Genomic DNA, 20369 nt, shown 5'->3' with positions numbered 1-20369 from the left:
GAGGAAGACACAAAGAGATGGAAAAATATTCCATGCTCATGGATTGGCAGAATTAATATTGTGAAAATGTCAATGTTACCCAGGGCAATTTACACGTTTAATGCAATCCCTATCAAAATACCATGGACTTTCTTCAGAGAGTTAGAACAAATTATTTTAAGATTTGTGTGGAATCAGAAAAGACCCCGAATAGCCAGGGGAATTTTAAAAAAGAAAACCATATCTGGGGGCATCACAATGCCAGATTTCAGGTTGTACTACAAAGCTGTGGTCATCAAGACAGTGTGGTACTGGCACAAAAACAGACACATAGATCAGTGGAACAGAATAGAGAATCCAGAAGTGGACCCTGAACTTTATGGGCAACTAATATTCGATAAAGGAGGAAAGACTATCCATTGGAAGAAAGACAGTCTCTTCAATAAATGGTGCTGGGAAAATTGGACATCCACATGCAGAAGAATGAAACTAGACCACTCTCTTGCACCACACAAAGATAAACTCAAAATGGATGAAAGATCTAAATGTGAGACAAGAGTCCATCAAAATCCTAGAGGAGAACACAGGCAACACCCTTCTTGAACTCGGCCGCAGTAACTTCTTGCAAGATACATCCACGAAGGCAAAAGAAACAAAAGCAAAAATGAACTATTGGGACTTCATCAAGATAAGAAGTTTTTGCACAGCAAAGGATACAGTCAACAAAACTAAAAGACAACCTACAGAATGGGAGAAGATATTTGGCAATGACTATCAGATAAAGGGCTAGTTTCCAAGATCTATAAAGAACTTTTTTTTTTTTTTTTTTTTTTTTTTTTTTTTATGATAGTCACAGAGAGAGAGAGAGGCAGAGACACAGGCAGAGGGAGAAGCAGGCTCCATGTACTGGGAGCCCGATGTGGGATTCGATCCGGGGTCTCCAGGATCGCACCCTGGGCCAAAGGCAGGCGCCAAACTGCTGTGCCACCCAGGGATCCCTATAAAGAACTTATTAAACTCAACACCAAAGAAACAAACAATCCAATCATGAAATGGGCAAAAGACATGAAGAGAAATCTCACAGAGGAAGACATAGACATGGCCAACATGCACATGAGAAAATGCTCTGCATCACTTGCCATCAGGGAAATACAAATCAAAACCACAATGAGAGGGATCCCTGGGTGGCGCAGCGGTTTAGGCGCCTGCCTTTGGCCCAGGGCGTGATCCTGGAGACCCGGGATCGAGTCCCATGTCGGGCTCCCGGTGCATGGAGCCTGCATCTCCCTCTGCCTGTGTCTCTGCCTCTCTCTCTCTCTGTGTGTGACTATCATAAATAAATAAAAATTTAAAAAAAATTAAAAAAAAAAACCAGAATGAGATACCACCTCACCCCAGTGAGAATGGGGAAAATTAACAAGGCAGGAAACCACAAATGTTGGAGAGGATGCGGAGAAAGAGGAACCCTCTTACACTGTGTGGGAATGTGCACTGGTGCAGCCACTCTGGAAAACTGTGTGGAGGTTCCTCAAAGAGTTAAAAATAGACCTGCCCTACGACCCAGCAATTGCACTGTTGGGGATTTACCCCAAAGATACAGATGCAATGAAACGCTGGGACACCTGCACCCCGATGTTTATAGCAGCAATGTCCACAATAGCCAAACTGTGGAAGGAGCCTCGGTGTCCATCGAAAGATGAATGGATAAAGAAGATGTGGTCTATGTATACAATGGAATATTACTCAGCCATCAGAAACGACAAATACCCACCATTTGCTTCAACGTGGATGGAGCTGAAGGGTATTATGCTGAGTGAAGAAAGTCAATCAGAGAAGGACAAACATTATATGTTCTCATTCATTTGGGGAATATAAATAATAGTGAAAGGGAATATAAGGGAAGGGAGAAGAAATGTGTGGGAAATATCAGAAAGGGAGACAGAACGTAAAGACTCCTAACTCTGGGAAACGAACTAGGGGTGGTGGAAGGGGAGGAGGGCGGGGGGTAGGGGTGAATGGGTGACGGGCACTGAGGGGGGCACTTGACGGGTTGAGCACTGGGTTATTCTGTATGTTGGTGAATTGAACACCAATAAAAAATAAATTTATTAAAAAAAAAAAAGAAAGTGAATTGAGGTCTAAACCCTTCCTGTTTGCCACTGGATTGTAGGCTCCCATGTCTTATTTATCTTAGTCCTGGCCCCCCCAAAACTGGCCCACCTGCCTGCCTCTCAGCCTGCCCACTACCCCTCCCTGGTCAGATGCAATAACTATTTGTTGTTGGATCAGTGAATGGAAACAAATTAACCATTTCCATTTTGCTTTTGCCAACAAATTCATTTTTAAGGAAGATCAATGTTTGTCAAAAATATTAAATGTCTCAAGATACCTGTGTTTACCTATTAATCTTTATTTGTTTTTAAAGTTGAAGCCTGAATGTAGTTTTCAGTCCAATGAAGTAATCTGACATAGCTCTAAAAAAGTACAAGTTGCCCAATTTTTAAAAAGTTTTTGGGGTTTTTTGTTTTGTTTTGTTTTAGTAATCTCTACATGCAACGTGAGGCTGGAACTCATGACCCGGAGATCGCGTCGCATGCTGAGCCAGCCAGGCACCCAAATTCCCTAGATTTTTACTTCTCTTTACCTTTTCTCATTGAAAATGGTAAAATAAAATAAAATAAATAAAATAAAATAAATAAAATAAATCTGCAACTTAATGAATATATAATTCTCTCTAAATTATAATGTGATTTACTTTTTATGGTTTGAAACATTTGCCTCTATTAGGTTTCCTTCTTCCCTTATGTGAAAACCCAGGTGCATTGTGCCAGATTTGTCTCAAAGCAGCAAGAGCACCAGTAGTCATTGGAAGCATCCTGATTTCCCATAGGCCATTTCAGGGAAGATCTCTTTACTAGTTCCTTCTTTCAAAAGTTTTAAGAACACAAGTCTTTAAAAAAAAAATACACAGTATAGTGTTTTGTCTGAGATTTAGAGAAGACAAGCAAAGGTTAACAAAAATAGAAAGAAAAAAATTTAACTCATTCCATTTTATTGAAAGCAATTTCCAAGTAGCTTATCTGTTATGAAGATAACTTCATCCAAGCGTTTATTTAATAGTTAATTAGCAGCATCTCTTAAAAGATCTCTGCAGCCTAGAAAACACAAGGCCATAATCCCAGCTAATAATATCAAACTGATGAGCAAAGACATAGCACCTACGTTTTCAGCTGATGATGTGGCAAAGATCATGAAATTCTGCAAAACTCAATCTAAAGTGAGTTATAAATCGCACAAATACCAGCTAATGGATAATGAGATCCTATTCTAATGTTGATAATGTGCAATGTAAGTGTTTCCTGTTTCTTAAATAGGATATCTTTGACCATTTAAACAAGTCTTTAGCACCAAGCATCCACAGGCATGAGTATATTAGAAAAGCCATTTTGTGTATGCCGCTTGGAGGTAATGAGAAAGTGCTTCTCGATGGGACACGCATAAGAGGAGACATCAATGTCTTATTAATAGGTAAGAGCACGCTGAGTTAATAGTGCATTGATAACTTATTTTTATTGTCCCCTCCTCACCACGCTTGTGTGACTCGGTGATGTAATATTAGCAAGAAAACAAAAAGCCAAACTAGCACAATTACGGTGTCATCATTTTCTTGTATAAAAATGTGCTTGCCTTTTATTAGAAACATTTTTTAGCCTTGAGAGTATCATTTGACCTTTTTAACAAATATCCTGTGTCCAATATATCAGTCCCCTTCCCCCAACTCCCCATTTATCTCCTAACCCTTCCCCCTTTTGTCTAGCCCAATGTAGATCTAGTCAGAAATCCAACAAACACCCTAAAAAAGTGGACTATTGTCTAAATCTCCCACTTGCTTATATTGTTCCCCCTCTTTCCACTTTACCCTTTGAGCAAACACTCAAAAGCCAAGTGGGGTGTAAGCAAGGCTTTTGAGTGCTTGCATTTAAGGACCCCAATTGCCAAATTTTGACCCACCTCTTATGACATGTCTCCGGCAGCTGGACACCTGGGGATGCAAACACATATGTGAGAAAAAAAAAAAAAAAAACATGTGAGGGCGCCTGGCTGGCTCAGTACAGTATGCAACTCTTGACCTCCGGGTGGTGAATTTGAGCCCCCTGTTGGGTATAGAGATTACTTAAATAAATAAAACTTCATATATAAAAAAATGCATGTGATTCAGAGTCTACGTTTCTGTCTAGGTGTGGAGATGAGACAAATATAGTGATTGAATATGCAATTGTTAAATGCTTACTCCTTGCCAGGGATTGCCAGCCACAGATGAAAAGTGGACGACACAAGACGTCGTCTCTGGTCACAACTCTGGTCCTCAAGAGGCTTACAGGGAAAAATAAGAGGACAGACATGTAAAGAAATCAGTGCATCAATGTGCTCTAGGCTCTCTGACGGACATCTGCGTAGAATGTTGAGAAGGTATCTGCAGAAAGTACCAGAAAGGAGATTCAGAAAAGAAAGATATCACACAGGAGCAAATGCTGGTGAAGCTTTTGAGAGCATGACTTTAGCTTTCAACACTTTCCTTGATAGTCATTTCAAGGACTCATTTCAAAGTATTCCTGAAGAATACTTGCTTCCGAGGATTCCTTACTAGCTCCCACACTTGGTGCTGTGACATATTCAGATTTCCACTTAATTGTCACCCTCAAGAGATTTAACCAGCTATCCTAAATAGTGTAACCACCCAGTGGGTCACTCTCTTTTCCATAAATTTTGCCTAACATTTGTCAAAAATTTTTTTCTCGTTGTATGCATTGCCTGTAAGCTCAGAGAAAGCCTGAACTTTGTGTTATTGCTTGTTGTATCCCCAGTGGAGAATAGTGTGCTCAAAAATGTTTTTGAATGGATGAGTGGTAAATTCACAGAATTATCTCAAGTCAGCCTTGAGGCCAGGCCCCTTTTGCTTTCTCGAAACTTCGCATTCTACCCACTTTTCCTGCACCCATATTAGCCCTTAATCAATAGCCAGTATTGTTCCATAAGGCAATAAATTTTACAGAATGCTCATTACGTCCTCACCAATCCCCTCTCAGCAGGCTCTGTTGCCTCAGACAAGGGTCATAGGCAGAACCAAAGCCCATGACATCTATGAAACTCGAGCTAAGTCTGCACAAATTCTACAAATATGATTTTTAAACAATAAATAATACAACGTAAGAAAATAAAGCACATTCTGGGTTCTAGATGAGTGTTGTCTTTTTGCTGTAAGTTTATGGATTTTTGCTCAAATGTTATGAAAAATTAAAATCTAGGATGTGTTTTTCTCATTTCCTAACATTTTAAGACAGGAGGACTGTCAATCTGAGAAGATGCAAAACGACACAATTATATGTGATTGGCAAGGGAAAAATGTACCCTAAATATTATTGAGGCCTAAAAAGCTAATAACAATGATCCAAATGAGGTTATTGTCTCTACTTTAAAGCTTCTTTCTAAAAAATAATTCTTTGAAATGTGTTGTTGCCTTTTACCATGTCTTTGATTGTGCTAATCTATTCGATTCAATTCCACAAATATTTACTGGGTAGTCCCACGAACTTGCAGTGGGATGAGGGGAGGGATACGAGGGGAAGGCTAGGAATGTAAAGCTGAATGGGAGCCTCAAGGATCTAAAACCCAGCATCCTGCCATGTGTTCCACAACATTTTTAGGCAAACATCCCACATTTTAAAAGATCGTGCCTCTCTTCACTCGTGCTTTCAGTATCAAAATCGAAACAAGGTCAGAGAAAGCAGCCCCACTGTCACAGAAGGACGCTCTACTGGTGCAGGCTCGCCCAGCCCCCCAGAACTGTCATGCTTCTAGCTTTCCTGGTTGCCTTCTCTATGGGAAAATCAACAGAGCATCTGTTGCACTGAGCTTAGAAACAAAAACGTCCTCTGCTGTGCTAGGAGATAACATCCGCAGAAGGCTGAAAATTAAAATAAAATAAACAGAGGACTGCAGATTGTTCAAATTAGCCTACATTAAAGCCAGAGGAGCAGCCTGTCATCTCGCTGTTAAATTAGACTGTGGCTGCTGCTGATTTGGAGGGACAGATGACTGAATGACAAGTGTGAATGAGCCCTGGAAAAGGTGCAAAGTGAGCCACAGGGAAGCAAGAAATGCAGAGCAGATGGACAATCGGATTTGAACAGATGGAGAAAAATCGAATTTTTAGGTTGAGTTTCTCAAAAGATAGTAATAACCCGTATTTCTACAGATGTACACCTTTTCTTTCAGATTTCTAAGACCTCTTTTAATTTGCTGTCAAAAAAAAGACAGACAGGAGATGCTGGTAAAATGATACAGACAAGAGCTCCATGGGTAAGAATACTGGATGCTGTCCATAAATCGCAGCAAGCACTGCGTCACGTCGCATGCTGCGTTACATAGGCAGTTTGTAAGGCTCTAAATTCAGACACAGGCGGATGAAATTAGTCAATCAGTTAACATAGCCTATTTCTAGTACACTGAGGTCCGAAAGTACTATATGTTTACTGCCAGCTGGAAATGAGCTATCTAGGTGACGAAGCTTGCCATTTTAAGAACCAACGCTTTTCTATTTGAAACTGTTTGTTGAATGAATGGGTGGATGGGTGAAATGGATTGCGCAGGTGCATCCAGTAGTAGACATTGAAAACAGGTTCTTGGTGAACATAAAAACATAAGTTACGGTGTCGTACCATCACACATGGACACCCCCAGGAGCTGGAATGTGAGTTGAGACCACAGCTTCACTGAGACAGTCCTCATGGGTAGAATCAGATATAATAGAGCAAGTCGAGATGGCAGGTGGGATGGGCCAACCAAGGGACTGTCACTCACGGCCACCGAGGCACCTCTGAGAGAGCACCAGAAGGGAGAAGCAATCAGCCTCCACGATTGGTTAAAAAAGAAGCAATACCAGGTTTCTTGGAAGCGAGGTGGTATTTTGAGTTCTGCACATCGTAAGTCCAATATCTTTTTCTTTGGGACATTCTCATGGATTCATTGCAAAACCTTAGGAAAACTGAAATGCAGAGGACAAACCCAGAGAATGATCCCTAATAAGATCTCTGCGCAGCGCTGGTTGTGCTGCCCAGCAGGCTAGTGTGGGTTCAGAGAACATGGGGAAGTTACAGTATAGAGCGGCAGGAAGCCTCCAGGGAAGGACACCCTCCCAGCAGCCATGTCCCCCACCCCCCCGCACAGGACAGGCCAGGACACGGCCACCCCACCCCACCCTGCCAGGGCCTGTGGGTGCTGGCAGCTCTAGTGGGGATTTAGGCTTTCACTCAATGAAGAATGTGCACAGTGGTCGGATTCTGGGCTAAACCCTGGGAGCACAATGACAAACAGGGCACATTTTTGGGTGTCTACCTTGATAGGGCTTATATTCCAGAAAGCACCTGTCAAGTGTATCGCTTTCCTAGAACTGATCTAATAAAGTTCTTCAAACTGAACTGTTAAAATAGCAGCAATATATCATCTCACAGGTCTAGAGGCTAGACTTCCAGGAGTGAGGTTCCAGGAGGGTTGTTTCCTTCTGAGGGTCATGAGAAAGAGTCTGTTCCAGGCCTCTCCCGAAGGTGGTTCCTTGGCGTGTACAAGCAGCACCCTGATCTGTGCTTTTGTCTTCACGTGATATTCTCCCCATGTGCACTTCTGTGTCCAAATGTCCTCTTTTACAAAGACACCAGTCATATTGGATTAGGGGCCCACCTTATGCCAGGATGACCTCAGCTGAAAGAATCACATCTACAAGCACTCTGTTTCCAAACATGGTCACGTCCTGGGGGACCGGATGTTAGGACATCAACAAATGAATGTTGGGGGACATAATCCAACCCATAAGAGCAGAAAAAAGTGCTGCTGGGAGCTGGAGCAGGAAAGGGCACATGAAGGATGCCATATATAGCTGAGCTCGTGTGAGGAAACCTCTGGAAATTCTCAAAAGCTACCAAAGAGGCCTTAGAAGTGGTGGGAGGACTTACAGAAGCAAATGGATCCAAAAGACTGAAAACACAATTTATTACCTTTTTCCTTTTACCTTTTTCCAGTTTTATTGAGATATGATCGACCTATCACACTGTGTAAATTTAAGGTATACGACCTTAAAGAAGGTCAACCTAAAGAAGAAGATTCTTCTTCCAGGTTGTATCACCCCAAGTTAGCATACCCCAGGCTCGCAGACTCAACATAGCAGGGTGGGAGACAGCTGGGCACAGAGGGGGACTCCGTTCAGCCTGGGCTCTAATCCCACAGAACTGACAAAGCCCCTGCCTGCTCCCCCACCCCCTCCTCAGGCTCCTGCAAGCACATCCTCCAGCCTCATAACCCTTTTTTTTTTTTTTTCCATGATTGCTCAACGCAGCTTTATTCAAACTAGCGGGAAATCGAAACCAGCCCTAAGGCCCACTGAACAAACCAGCACATCCACACGATGGGGCGTGTTCGGCAGGGAAGCGGGAATCAGGCCGAGTGTTAGCCCCGTGCTGACTGGGATGGGGCGTGGGGGCACACCTCGGACCCCACGCCCATGGGACGTTCTCCAGTCCCGGGGAGAAGGGTGAGGCGCGCTGGAAGGTGGCTTGGGGACATGCTGCAGTCAGAGCTCACCCACCACTTGCGTGCCCCACCCCGGCGTCCAGGGGCCCGGGGAGGGTGGGGTGGCAGCGTCCCATGGCCCTTGGGCACCTCCAGAAGGACCAGCAGAAGCTTGCTTGCAATGTGCCTTTTATTAAAGATAATTGCATTTAAGATCAAGTGTTTCCCTGTGTCCCGTGAACCCCCCGAGTCCCCAGGCTGGCTCTCTGCGGACTGCTTTGGGTCATCGATGTGCCTACATGTGGGTCTCCATCACCCCTGGGGGAGCCAGAGGTAGCCTGGGCGACTGGTGCTTCTGGGCAGAAACACCTTTGTCCACTTTCCCCAGTGTGCCTGCAGTATTACTTTGTGTGTGTGCCAAAACTTAAGTTGGGAAGCATTATTTAAGCTAGCTGAACTTTTAGTGATCTGTTAGACCAGCTATCCACACTCTTCATTTTTTAAGAAATAGTAATTATTTTTAACTTTAAATATGGAAGTTGAAAACTACCTAATCCTTTTGATTTTTTTTTTTTTAGAAAGAAACTGTTTAATGCATTCATTTCATATGGCATTTTAAATAGACACAGCCCTTTGGAAATGCAAAATGGTACTACACAGAAGGAACCCCCCAAATGACCATATCTTTGCCCCACAAATCCTACTAGATTTGTAACCTAGAGAATAATATAAAAACAAAACAAAGCTAAATGCATGAGGATGTTTATGTCTGCATTATTTGTAATAGCAAAAAAATTGGAAATAGTCTACACGTCAAAGAAGAAAGTGGACTAATAAAATAGTGAAGTGCTATCCTGCCATTAAAATAATTATTTGGAAGATTGTAAAATCATGGACGTGTCTGTGATATGGTAAGTAAAATAAGCACAATATAAAGGAGTATGTGCACTATGATTGCGATTTTGTAAAATCTTCTTGCATGTGGAAGGTAATATGCAAAGCTGAAATCCATTGTGTTAGTGTAGGGGGATGTGGAATGACTTTTAATTTATTTAAATGTTTTTCTTTAATATTTGTGTTTTCAATAAAAATAAGTAAATCACTAAAAAAAAAAAAAAAAGCAGATGACTTCGAAGGAAGGCATCTCGGAACAGTTTGGTGAAGCATCAGGCAGACAGGCTTAACATCTGAAGGCAACACAGCAAGTCTTCCATCGTAGTAGTTCCCAAAAGCAGCTACTTAAAAATCTGGATCTCTATTTGACAGAAGACTGCTTTACTTTTAATAGTATCCCAATCTTCATTGTCGTACATGGAAATAAATAGGTTTTGCATTACAAAAAAAAAATTTTTTTAGCTTTATTGAGATTTAATTGACATAAAATTGAGTAAATTTGGGCCTTCTCATTCTCAATCACATTGATGGTTTCTTCCTGCAAACTTCCCTTTACCTAAATTTTTAGGGAAAATAAAAATGGTGCATTCAAAAAAAAATTGATTTTGATTTGATGCATGTAAAATACTGCAAAATGTTTACCACAATAAAGTTAGTTAACACCTCCATCACTTCACATAAATATGATTTGTGTGTATGTGATGGGAACATTTAAGATCTACTCTCTTAGCAACCTTGAAGTATTAGAATATGGTATTGTTAACTATAGTCACTATATGGTACATTATATCCCCAAAACTTATTCATCTTGTAACTAGAGGTTTGTATCCTTTGACCAATATCTCCCCTTTTGCCCCCCAAACCCCCAGGCTCTGATAACCACCATTCAACTCTTTGTTTCTATGAGTTTGGCCTTTTTATTTTTATTTGAAAGACATTATTTTTCAGAAATCTCTACACCCAACGTGGGGCTCGAACTCACAACCCTGAGATTAAGATTCACATGCTCTACCGACTGAGCCAGCCAATGCCCCAAGGTTGACATTTTTAGATTCCATATATAAATAAGATCATATAGTGTTTGTCTTTCTCTATTTCACTTAACTTTACGCCCACAAGGTCTATCCATGATGTTGAAAATGGCAGGATTGCTTTCCTTCTCGTTACTGAATAATCCATTGTTTATCTCTGCCACGTCTTCCATATTTTGGTTGTTTTCAGGTGTTGGCTATTATGAATAATGCTGCCATAAACATGGGAGTGCTGATATATTTTTGAGAGCCTGATTTCATCGCCTTCGGATATACATCCAGAAGTGGGATTGTTAGATCACATGGTAGTTCTATTTTAATCTTTGAGGAACCTCCATACTGTTTTTTATAGTGACTGCACCGACTTTTGTTCCCACCAACACCGCACATTCCTTTTTCTCCACATCCTCACCAAACCTTATCTCTTGTCTTCCTGATAATAGCCACTCTAACAGGTGTGAGGCGGTATTTCATTTGGCTTTGATTAGCATTTCCCCGATGATGGGTGATATTGAACATCATTTTTGTGTACCTGTTGGTCATTTGCATATCTTCTTTAGAAAAATGTCTATTCAGGTCCTCTGCCCATTATTTAATCTAATTTTTTTTGCTATTGGGTTGAGTGAGTTCCCTATATATTTTGGATATTAGCCCCTTACCTGACAGTTTGCAAATATTTTCTCCCATTTCCTAGATTACCTTTGTTTTTCACCAAGGGTTTCTTTTATTGTGCAAAAGCTTTTTAGTTTGATATGATGCCACTCATTTATTTTTGCGTTTGTTGACTGTGTTTTTGGTTTCAGATCCAAAAACTTGTTGCAACCACTGTAAAGAACCCTTTTCCCCATGTTTTTTCTACTAGGAGTTTTACAGCTTCAGGTTTTACATTTAAGTCTTTAATCCATTTTGAGTTAACATTTGTGAGTGGTATAAAAACAGGAGTTTCATTTCATGATTTTGCATGTGATTATCCAGTTTTCCCAGCACCATTTATTGATGAGACTGTTCTTTCTCCATTGAGTATTTTTGACTACCACCATGTCGAATATTAGCTGACTGTCTATGCAAGGATGTTTCTCTGGGCTCTCTCTCCCATTTGTCTATGTCTGCTGTTTCGATTACTATAGCTTTATCATGTAATTGGAAAGAGGAAGTGTGATACTTCCAATTTTGTTCTTCTTTCCCATGCTTGCTTTGGCAATTTGTAGTCTTTTGTGATTCTATATGAATTTCTATTTCTCTAAAATATGTGACTGGACTTTTGACAGGGATTATGGATCTATGGATGGCTTTGGATACTATGCACATTTGAACAATTTTAATTCTTCTGATCCCTGAACACTAAATATCTTTCCATTTATCTGTGTCTTCTTCCATTTTTTTAATCCAAGTCTTATTGTTTCCAGTATACAAATCTTTTACCAGTCTGGTTAAATTTACTCCCAAGTACTTTATTGTTTTTGATGCTATTACAAATAGGATTAGGATTACTTTCTTTGTTGTTTTTTTTTCCAGATATTTTGTTGTTAATGTATAGAAACCCACCTGATTTCTGTATGTTAATTTTGTATCCTGCAACTTTCCCAAATTCATTAATTAGTTCTAACAGGTTTTTTTTTTTTGTGGAGTCCTTAGGATTTTCTATAAATAGGATCATACCATCTCCAAACAGAGACAATTTTACTTCTTCCTTTCTGATGTGAATACCTTTTAGTTCTTTCTTTTGCATGATTGCTTAGGCTAGGACTTCCAGTAAGTATTATGTTGAATAGGAGTGGTAAGAGTGGGCACCCTTGTCTTGTTCCTGATCTTATAGGAAAAACTTTCAATATTCATCACTTAGTATGATGTTAGCTGTGGGTTTGTCATATATGGCCTTTATTATGTTGAGGTTACTCATAATTTGACCTCATTTTTACTACCCAGCCTATAGCATGGCACATGTTTCATACACTATTCTGTTTTCTTCTAGTTTTTCATATTTTTTTTAATATTTAGGCCTCTGAATGGTTTCAAATTCATTGAAGTATATAGAATATGTATAAGTCTAAATTAATTTTTCCCTGTCTTGATATCCAGTTACCACAATATAAAATAAGAATAAATCTAAATTAATTTTTTGCTATCTTGATATCTAGTTATGACAATAATCTTTATTTAGCAATGATTTGGGAAGAATTTGCAGTGAGTTTATATTGTATTATAGTCAGAGAATCAGAAATTCTCAATCCATCTTTATCAGCCATACCCATCCAAACCTTCCCTCCTACCACAGGCTCCCAAGGAACTTGGGAGAAAAACTTAAGAACTTGGGGGCAGCCCGGGTGGCTCAGCGGTTTAGTGCCTCCTTCAGCCCAGGGTGTGATCCTGGAGACCCCGGATCGAGTCCCATGTCGAGCTCCCTGCATGGAGCCTGCTTCTCCCTCTGCCTGTGTCTCTGCCTCTCTCTCTCTCCTCTCTGTGTTTCTCATGAATAAATAAATAAAATCTTAAAAAAAAAAAAAAAAGATCTTAGGAACTTGGGAACCTGCTCCAAGAAATTTGCAGGTAAGGAAGTACTGCTTTGATAGAACTGAGTTAGTGTCCAAAACTCTCAGTGTCTCAATGTGATGAAACTGAGCTAGAGCATGCAGCTTGGATCTCCCAATAAAGCCATCCCCAAAACCTGAGATAATGCCACTTTCTGGCCAGATACCAGAGATGGCAACACAATGATGTAAAAGAGAAGAGAGAGACCTGGCAGGTCCTGAACCCACTTAGCCAAGTAAATGGCAGGAGCTCAGGTCTGGAGACAGGGAGGCAGAGAGGAAAACTGAAGCAGAATTACCAACCTCCCGCGCCCCCCCCCCCACCCTGCCTCTCCCCCCAGTTGTCATATTGCTTCTGTTTCACCATACATTAATTTTATAATATAAGAACAATAGAATAGAATCCCCAGGGCAATTTATCTTCTTTTAACCCAGTACTATAATGTTTTGGTTTTTATTACTTTCTAAAATGTTTCAAATATGACAGAACAATTTTATGTAAATATATACATATTTATAAATTCATATTGAGTTCTTTAGTCCTCTAGGTGACTATCAAATTGTCAAATTCTATTTTCTATTCTAACTTCCATTGATAATGCATCAATGATGCATAAACCTATGTATTACATTCAGTTAGGAATTGTCTTCTTATTTAAAATTCTCAAGTGGGAATATTATATATCTGTCCATTTATTCTTGTCCTTTTATTTTTCATGTTATAGTCTTAGGATTTTATACATCTTGTGTGTCTTGAGTTAATTTCAGTAATTCAATATTTGCACAAATAAAAAAAGGAATCAGTGATATTATGATTCATAAGAAATCATCTGAATGACCAAAATATATTTCTTATTATATTTGGTCTTTGTCTACGGTTCATGACTCAGAGCACCCAAAACCCCTGGAATTTCCTGAGTTAATAAGAGGAACAGGAGTGATTTTTGTCATAATATTTGGTCTTTGTCCTCAGTTCTTGGAATTGCTTTAGAGCCATCATGGTGAAATAGATGTCTTAGTTATAAGAAGTCCCTTTACACCACAACTGGGTTTATGTTACTGAGGTGACTTTTGGAAAGCACCTAAGGAGGTTATCGCTGGGTAGTTTAAACCGAGTTGAATTCTAGGACACCAGTTCATGTCTTAAGAATTGCTTATTTGTGTGTGCAGTCCCCCGTCCCTGTACACACACACACACACACACACACACACGTTGGAATTGGGTACAAAACCCAACTTGTCATTTCATTATCATTATATATTTTAGCATTATGGCATTCACATGTACAAATAATCTTACATACTTATTTTATGATACAAACTCATTACCTCCAAGATTTTTTATAGACTCCTTTGAATTTTCCAACAATAGACTCATAAAACCTACAAAACTAAAATGCTTATTTCTTTATTTCCTTTATAGTTTGCTTTTCCTTCTCAACCATCATCAGAAGTCCCAGGTGCCTGGGTGGCTCAGCTGGTTGTCTGCCTTCAGCTCAGGTCATGATCACAGGGTTGAGCCCCACATAGGATCCCTGCTTGGTGAGGAGTCTGCTTCTCTCTTTCCCTCTGCCCCTCCCCATAGCTTATGCTCACGCTCTCTCTCGCTCTCTCTCTCGTTCTCATAAATAAATAAATAAATAAATAAATAAATAAATAAATAAATAAATAAAATCTTTAAAAAAATCTCTCATCAGAATTTTTGAATGGTAACTGAGGCTTGTTTTCTTTCTTTTAAAAAAGTTTTTTTTTTAAGATTTTATTTTTAAGTAATCTCTACACTCAACACGGGGCTTGAACTCACAACCCAGATGTCAAGAATCACATGCTCCACTGACTGAGCCAGTCAGGAACTTCTCTCTCTCTTTTTTTTTTAAAGGCACATTTTATGGGTTTGTTTTTTTAAGTTTTTTTTAGTAGCCTCTACACCCAGTGTGGGGCTTAAACTGGCAACCCCAAGATCATGTGCTCTTCTGACTGAACCAGCCAGGAGTCCCTTGTTTTCTTTTTAATAAGACAATCTCTGGGGTGCCTGGCTGGCTCAGTCATTAGAACATGTAACTCTTGATCTTGGAGTTGAGAGCTCAAGCCCCACACTGGGTGTAGCGTTTACCTAAAAAAAATAAAAAAATAAATTAAGTCTATCTCTACTCTTAAATTTAAGATTTTTATCATTTCTACCCTTTTTAAGATCAAATGGAAAGAACAATATGAGATTAACTATCAGAAATGCAAATGCTAATCAGAGAATCTAATTCCTTTCAATAAATTAGAAAAAGATCTCTAAAGAATAATTATTTGGAACTTACCTCTAGAATCACCAAATTTGGAGGGGCCATTAACTACTTTCTCTACCTGAAGTCTTCATGAATAATGCAGCCTATGAATGAATGCAGTGGGGGGAGGGAATGGTCATAGTGAGGATTCTCATGGCCAGAGTTAATTGTGCAGCAGAATAGTATGTGGCTGGAAAGAAGAAGTCACCCTCCCAATGCATGTTTCTGATTCCTGCCATTTCTGGGGCCAGCTTGAGCTCCAGCCTTCCCAAGGCCAGAATGTCAAGCCAATCAAGTCCCCATCTGTTTAGGCAAATTTGTAACTTTTTCACATATAACCTAAGGAGTCCTAAATAATACAACCAAACGTCAAGTTTCAACTTAGCTCTTTCTGGAGTTTCTCTTTCTCACGTCTCACTGGGATGTTCATGACTAACCAGCATGGATCGTATTATCTTTAACGATAACTACACTTTCTCACTTCTCATAGGCTCTGCCAAGATAGCACTGGCTAAATGGATGGGCTCTTGGGTCAGAACATGACGGTCAGGGTGCCTGGGAGGCTCAGTCGGTTAAGCATCTGCCTTCAGCTCAAGTCATGATCCTAGGGTCCTGGGATGGAATCCTGAGTTGTGCTTTTCCTGCTCAGTGGGGAGTCTCCTTTTTCCACCCCTCCCCACTGCTCATGCTCTCTCTCTCTCAAATAAATAAAATCTTTTAAAGAAAAGAAAGAACTGGATGGTCAAATCTCCGCTTGAGCAAACATTTTACTACTGGGAGATCCAAGTCCTGTGGTGACACCTCGAGAAAGTGGCCTGTGTAATCGGGTTCTCTTCAATAAGGAGGCCTTTCTGTAGGCCACTTGAAGGTTGGCATATCACATGGCTGTGAGTCAGTGGGCTCTCGTAGCTTTATCTTCAGAAAATACTCCCATTCGGTTGATGAAGTTTTGGAATATAGGTGAGGTCTGGAGCCAACAACCAAGAAGGAATTCTTTGGACGTCTTTGGTGCAAAATGATGGTTTTACTAAAGCCCAGGGACAGGACCAGTGGGCAGGAAGAACTGCTGCCCCAGGCTTGTGAGAGGAGGCTGATTGCTGATTATGTATCTGGGACTTGAAGAAGGTAAGGAAAAGGGAGCTTTCAAAAGAATTTTCATACTAAAGAGGACCTACAAGATACTGGAAGCCTTGCCATTGTCAAGTGAAAGATTTTCTCTCTAGCAAGGCGTTAACATTAAGACAATTGGAAACTTCCTGAAGAATGTCATACACACATCCCACGCTGGTGGGGGGTAGGGATGGTGGTTGTTTGTGGGATCTCAGCTGTGCTCTGTCCTCAGCTAGCCCTGTTCCCCCATCACTGTCACTCAGAGCCATAATTCTTTTGCTTTCCTTTACCCTGTTCCTTCTCTTCTTGTCATTATAAATGGTCCAAGAAGCTATAATCCGCAGAAAGACAGACACAGAGGCAATGGCAGCCAAAGAAGACAGAAATTGGAGAGAAGATTAAGAGTAGAAAATAGATAAGTTTCCTGGAACTGTCGGAGCTTCCAAGGAGAGAAACGTATTCGGCCCTTTGCTTATATTAACTTCATTTTTTATAGTATCCAAATGCTGGTTCTGAAGCTTTCAGAGAGATTGAAAATTCATTAATGAACTACAGCCAGACTGCAGAAGCCAAGAACTCCCTCATGAGGAGGGCGTGTCTATGATAAGGTTGACAGATAAGAAGTGTTCGGTGGACATTGCTGACAGTCCAGCTAATTAATGTGCTATCAGTGCCATTCTGCCATTCCCCTTGTTTGTTCCACGAGATAGCTTTCCAAGGCTCATTCTAAAAAGGACGTGTTTCATAATCCTAGCCGCTTTGGGGTGTACCAGGTCATTGTCATTAAGGTTTATGGTGACTGAGTCATTGCCCAGAGAGGGGACATTGCTCAGGAACGGTAAGTTCTTGAGGACTTGGGGATGACTTTTGTTGTGTTTTTTATGCAATTGGGGATGATGACAAAAAATCAAATCTTTCAATTGTGATCATTTGCAAATAAACCCCAAAAGATCACATAATATTTGAAAATACTTAAAAAGAAAAATTTCAAAACCCCACATAGCTAACTCAACACTAAACTGTACACACCTGAGGTAGTTACATGAAAGATGCACAAGATTCCTTTTTTAAAGCTTCTCCTTGCAGTTTAGACATCCTAACGTAGTTACTAGAACAAACGTAAAGAATCTCATCACTTAAAAACTAAAAAGGAGGGATGCCTGGCTGGCTCAGTCAGTAGAATGCAAGACTCTTGATCTCAGGGTTGTGAGTTCAAGCATCAGGCTGGGTGTAGAGTTTACTTTAAAAAAAAAAATTAGAAAGGAAATATTGTACTTCTCTGTCTTTCTCCTGCTCCTGCCCATGGATGCTTCTCCTAATCCTCTGGGAGACGTGTTTGTGCTGTGTACATGGTGTGGCTGAAGGGAGGAGATCTCAAGATATTATTTTAGAAACTGCTATGGTCATCAGCTCTGGGACAAAGGGCTTACTAACCTTCAGAACCTGGAACCCAGGCCTTAAGTCTTAAAGAGGTCAAGAGCAATTAGAAGCAGAGATGACAAAGGCATTAGGTCTGAGGCCTCGAACTTGGATTGGCAAGTCGAATACATTCATTGATAAAGCAAATTCCTCCCTCTGAGGAACCTCTCTGTGGTCTTGGTCAAATTTCGAGTCAGATTTTTAACCTCAGGTTTCCAAACTAATGATTTTGCTCCCAAGTTTGGCTATATAGTGGGGGGGGAGGGTGTCCCCACTGCCACCCAGCAATTATCTGATACTAGTGGGGGTCCTACAATTCAACTCAATTCTGACACTGTCTACCTGGCTAGAGATCAGATGTTCCAATGACCCCCTCCTGAAGTTTAATTTGCTAGAGCGGCTTACAGAACTCCAACATTTTACTTGCTAGATTACCTTCTCCTGACATGGGGCTTGAACTGACAACCCTGAGATTAAGAGTCGAATGTGCTAGGGACTGAGCTAACCAGGCATCTTGAGAATTTTGTAGTTTACAAATTTTTCCCACAATAAAAAGAATTGGGAGAAAAAAGTAATCACGGATAAAACTGCTGGTGTCTTAGCACAAATAAAGACAGAGGTACCAAACTGTCATTGGAAGTCATTGTAATTTTCACTGTTGTACACTTGTGATAAATAAATACATAATTTTAAAGCCAGTTTTACTTAAGAATGTCCCTAATGAAGCAGTAAACGTTATTTTTTTTTTAGAGATTTTATTTACTTGAGAGACAGGGAAAGAGCACAGAGGAAGAGGGAGAAGCAGACTCCCTGCTCAGTAGAGAGCCTGATGTGGGGCTCAGTCCCAGGACCCTGGGATCGTGACCTGAGCCAAAGGCAGACATTTAACCAACTGAACCACCCAGGTGCCCACCGCGGTAAACATTGTTAACTTTATGAAATCTTAACCATTGAGTATACATCTTTTTTGTATGTCAATATAAATTTTAAAAATATAAATTATATATTATATATATACTTATACATAATTGATATATAATAATATGTAATAGAATTTATGTATTAAATTTCTCTATAGTTGTATATACATATTTATATGTAAATATTTATTACCTATAACATATGCATGTTATACTTAATATATATTTATAACCATATATTTTTATATACTTCTATATAGATTATTATATATGAAAATCTTAATACCCAGAGGAAGCACTATAAAAGCTATCCAAAGAGATACACTCACAAAGACTATAGATAAATGGATAGATAGATATAGACATTCAATGTCATTAGTCATTAGGGTACTACAAATTAAAACCACAACGAGAGAGAGATCACTACACACTTAATCAGAATGGCTAAAATAAAATAGTGACAAGTGAAAGAAACCAATCTGAAAAGGCTGCATGCTGTAAGATTTCAACTCAATGACATTCTCAAAAAGCCAAAACTCTGGAGGCAGTAAAAAAGATTAATGGTTGCCAGGAGTTAAGTGGAGGGAGGGATGAATAACGCAGTGCACAGAGGGATTTTTCAGGTGGTGAAATTGTTCTGTAGGACATTATAGTCGGTGAATACATGTCATTATCCATTTGTGCAAACCCATAGAACATACACCACCACCAGTGAATCCTAATGTAAAGTACGGACTTTGATCCATACTTTGACCAATGTAGTTTCATTGACCACAATGGATTTACCATTCTGGTGATGCTGATAGTGGAAAAGAGGTGTATGGGAACTCCATACTTTCTGCTCAATTTTGCTGTGAATCTAAATAAAAGTACTCTAAAAGAATAATCTACTTAAAAAGAAAAAAAAGATAATGACAACACCAAAAGCTGGTGAAGATGCAGAGAAACTGGAGGGCTCATATGCTGCCGGTGGGAATATAAAATAGTACAGCCCCTCTGCAAATCAGCTTGGCAGTGTCTTAAAAAAACTGAACATGCAATTACCATATGAGCCAGAAATTGCTATCCTGAGCATATATCCCAGGGAAATGAAGACTTATATCTTTATAAAACCTGTACATGAATGTTTATAGCCCCAAACTGGAAACAACCCAAATGTTCTTCAGCAAGTGTATGGTTACACTGTGGTAAATCCATACCATGAACACTACTTGGCAATAAAAAGGAACAAACTGGTGTACACACAATTGGATGAATCTACGGAGAATTATGCTGAGTTAAAAAAAAAAAAAAAGCAATGCCCAAAGGTTCTATACTGTGTAGTTCTGTTAATATAACATTTTTTAAATGACAAAATTATAGAAATAGAGAACAGGTTACTGGTCACCAAAAGTTAAACAGCAGGGGGGAGCGATCGACAAATGGAGTAGCTATCTGAAGGCAACTTGAGGCATTTTTGTGGTAATGAAATGTTCTGTATTTTGGCTGTAACATGTCAATAACCTGACTGTGACATTGTACTACAGCACTGCACGAGGTGCCCATTGAAGGAAACAGAGAAGGATACAGGGATCTCTCCCTATTGTTTTTAGCTTTTTTTTTTTTTTTTAAACAACGCATGTGAGTCTATAATTATCTTAAAACAAAATT

This window comes from Canis lupus, chromosome 6 (genome assembly GCF_048164855.1).
Source record: "Canis lupus baileyi chromosome 6, mCanLup2.hap1, whole genome shotgun sequence".
Classification (NCBI taxonomy): domain Eukaryota; kingdom Metazoa; phylum Chordata; class Mammalia; order Carnivora; family Canidae; genus Canis; species Canis lupus.
Note: the sequence above shows the minus strand (reverse complement) of the source record.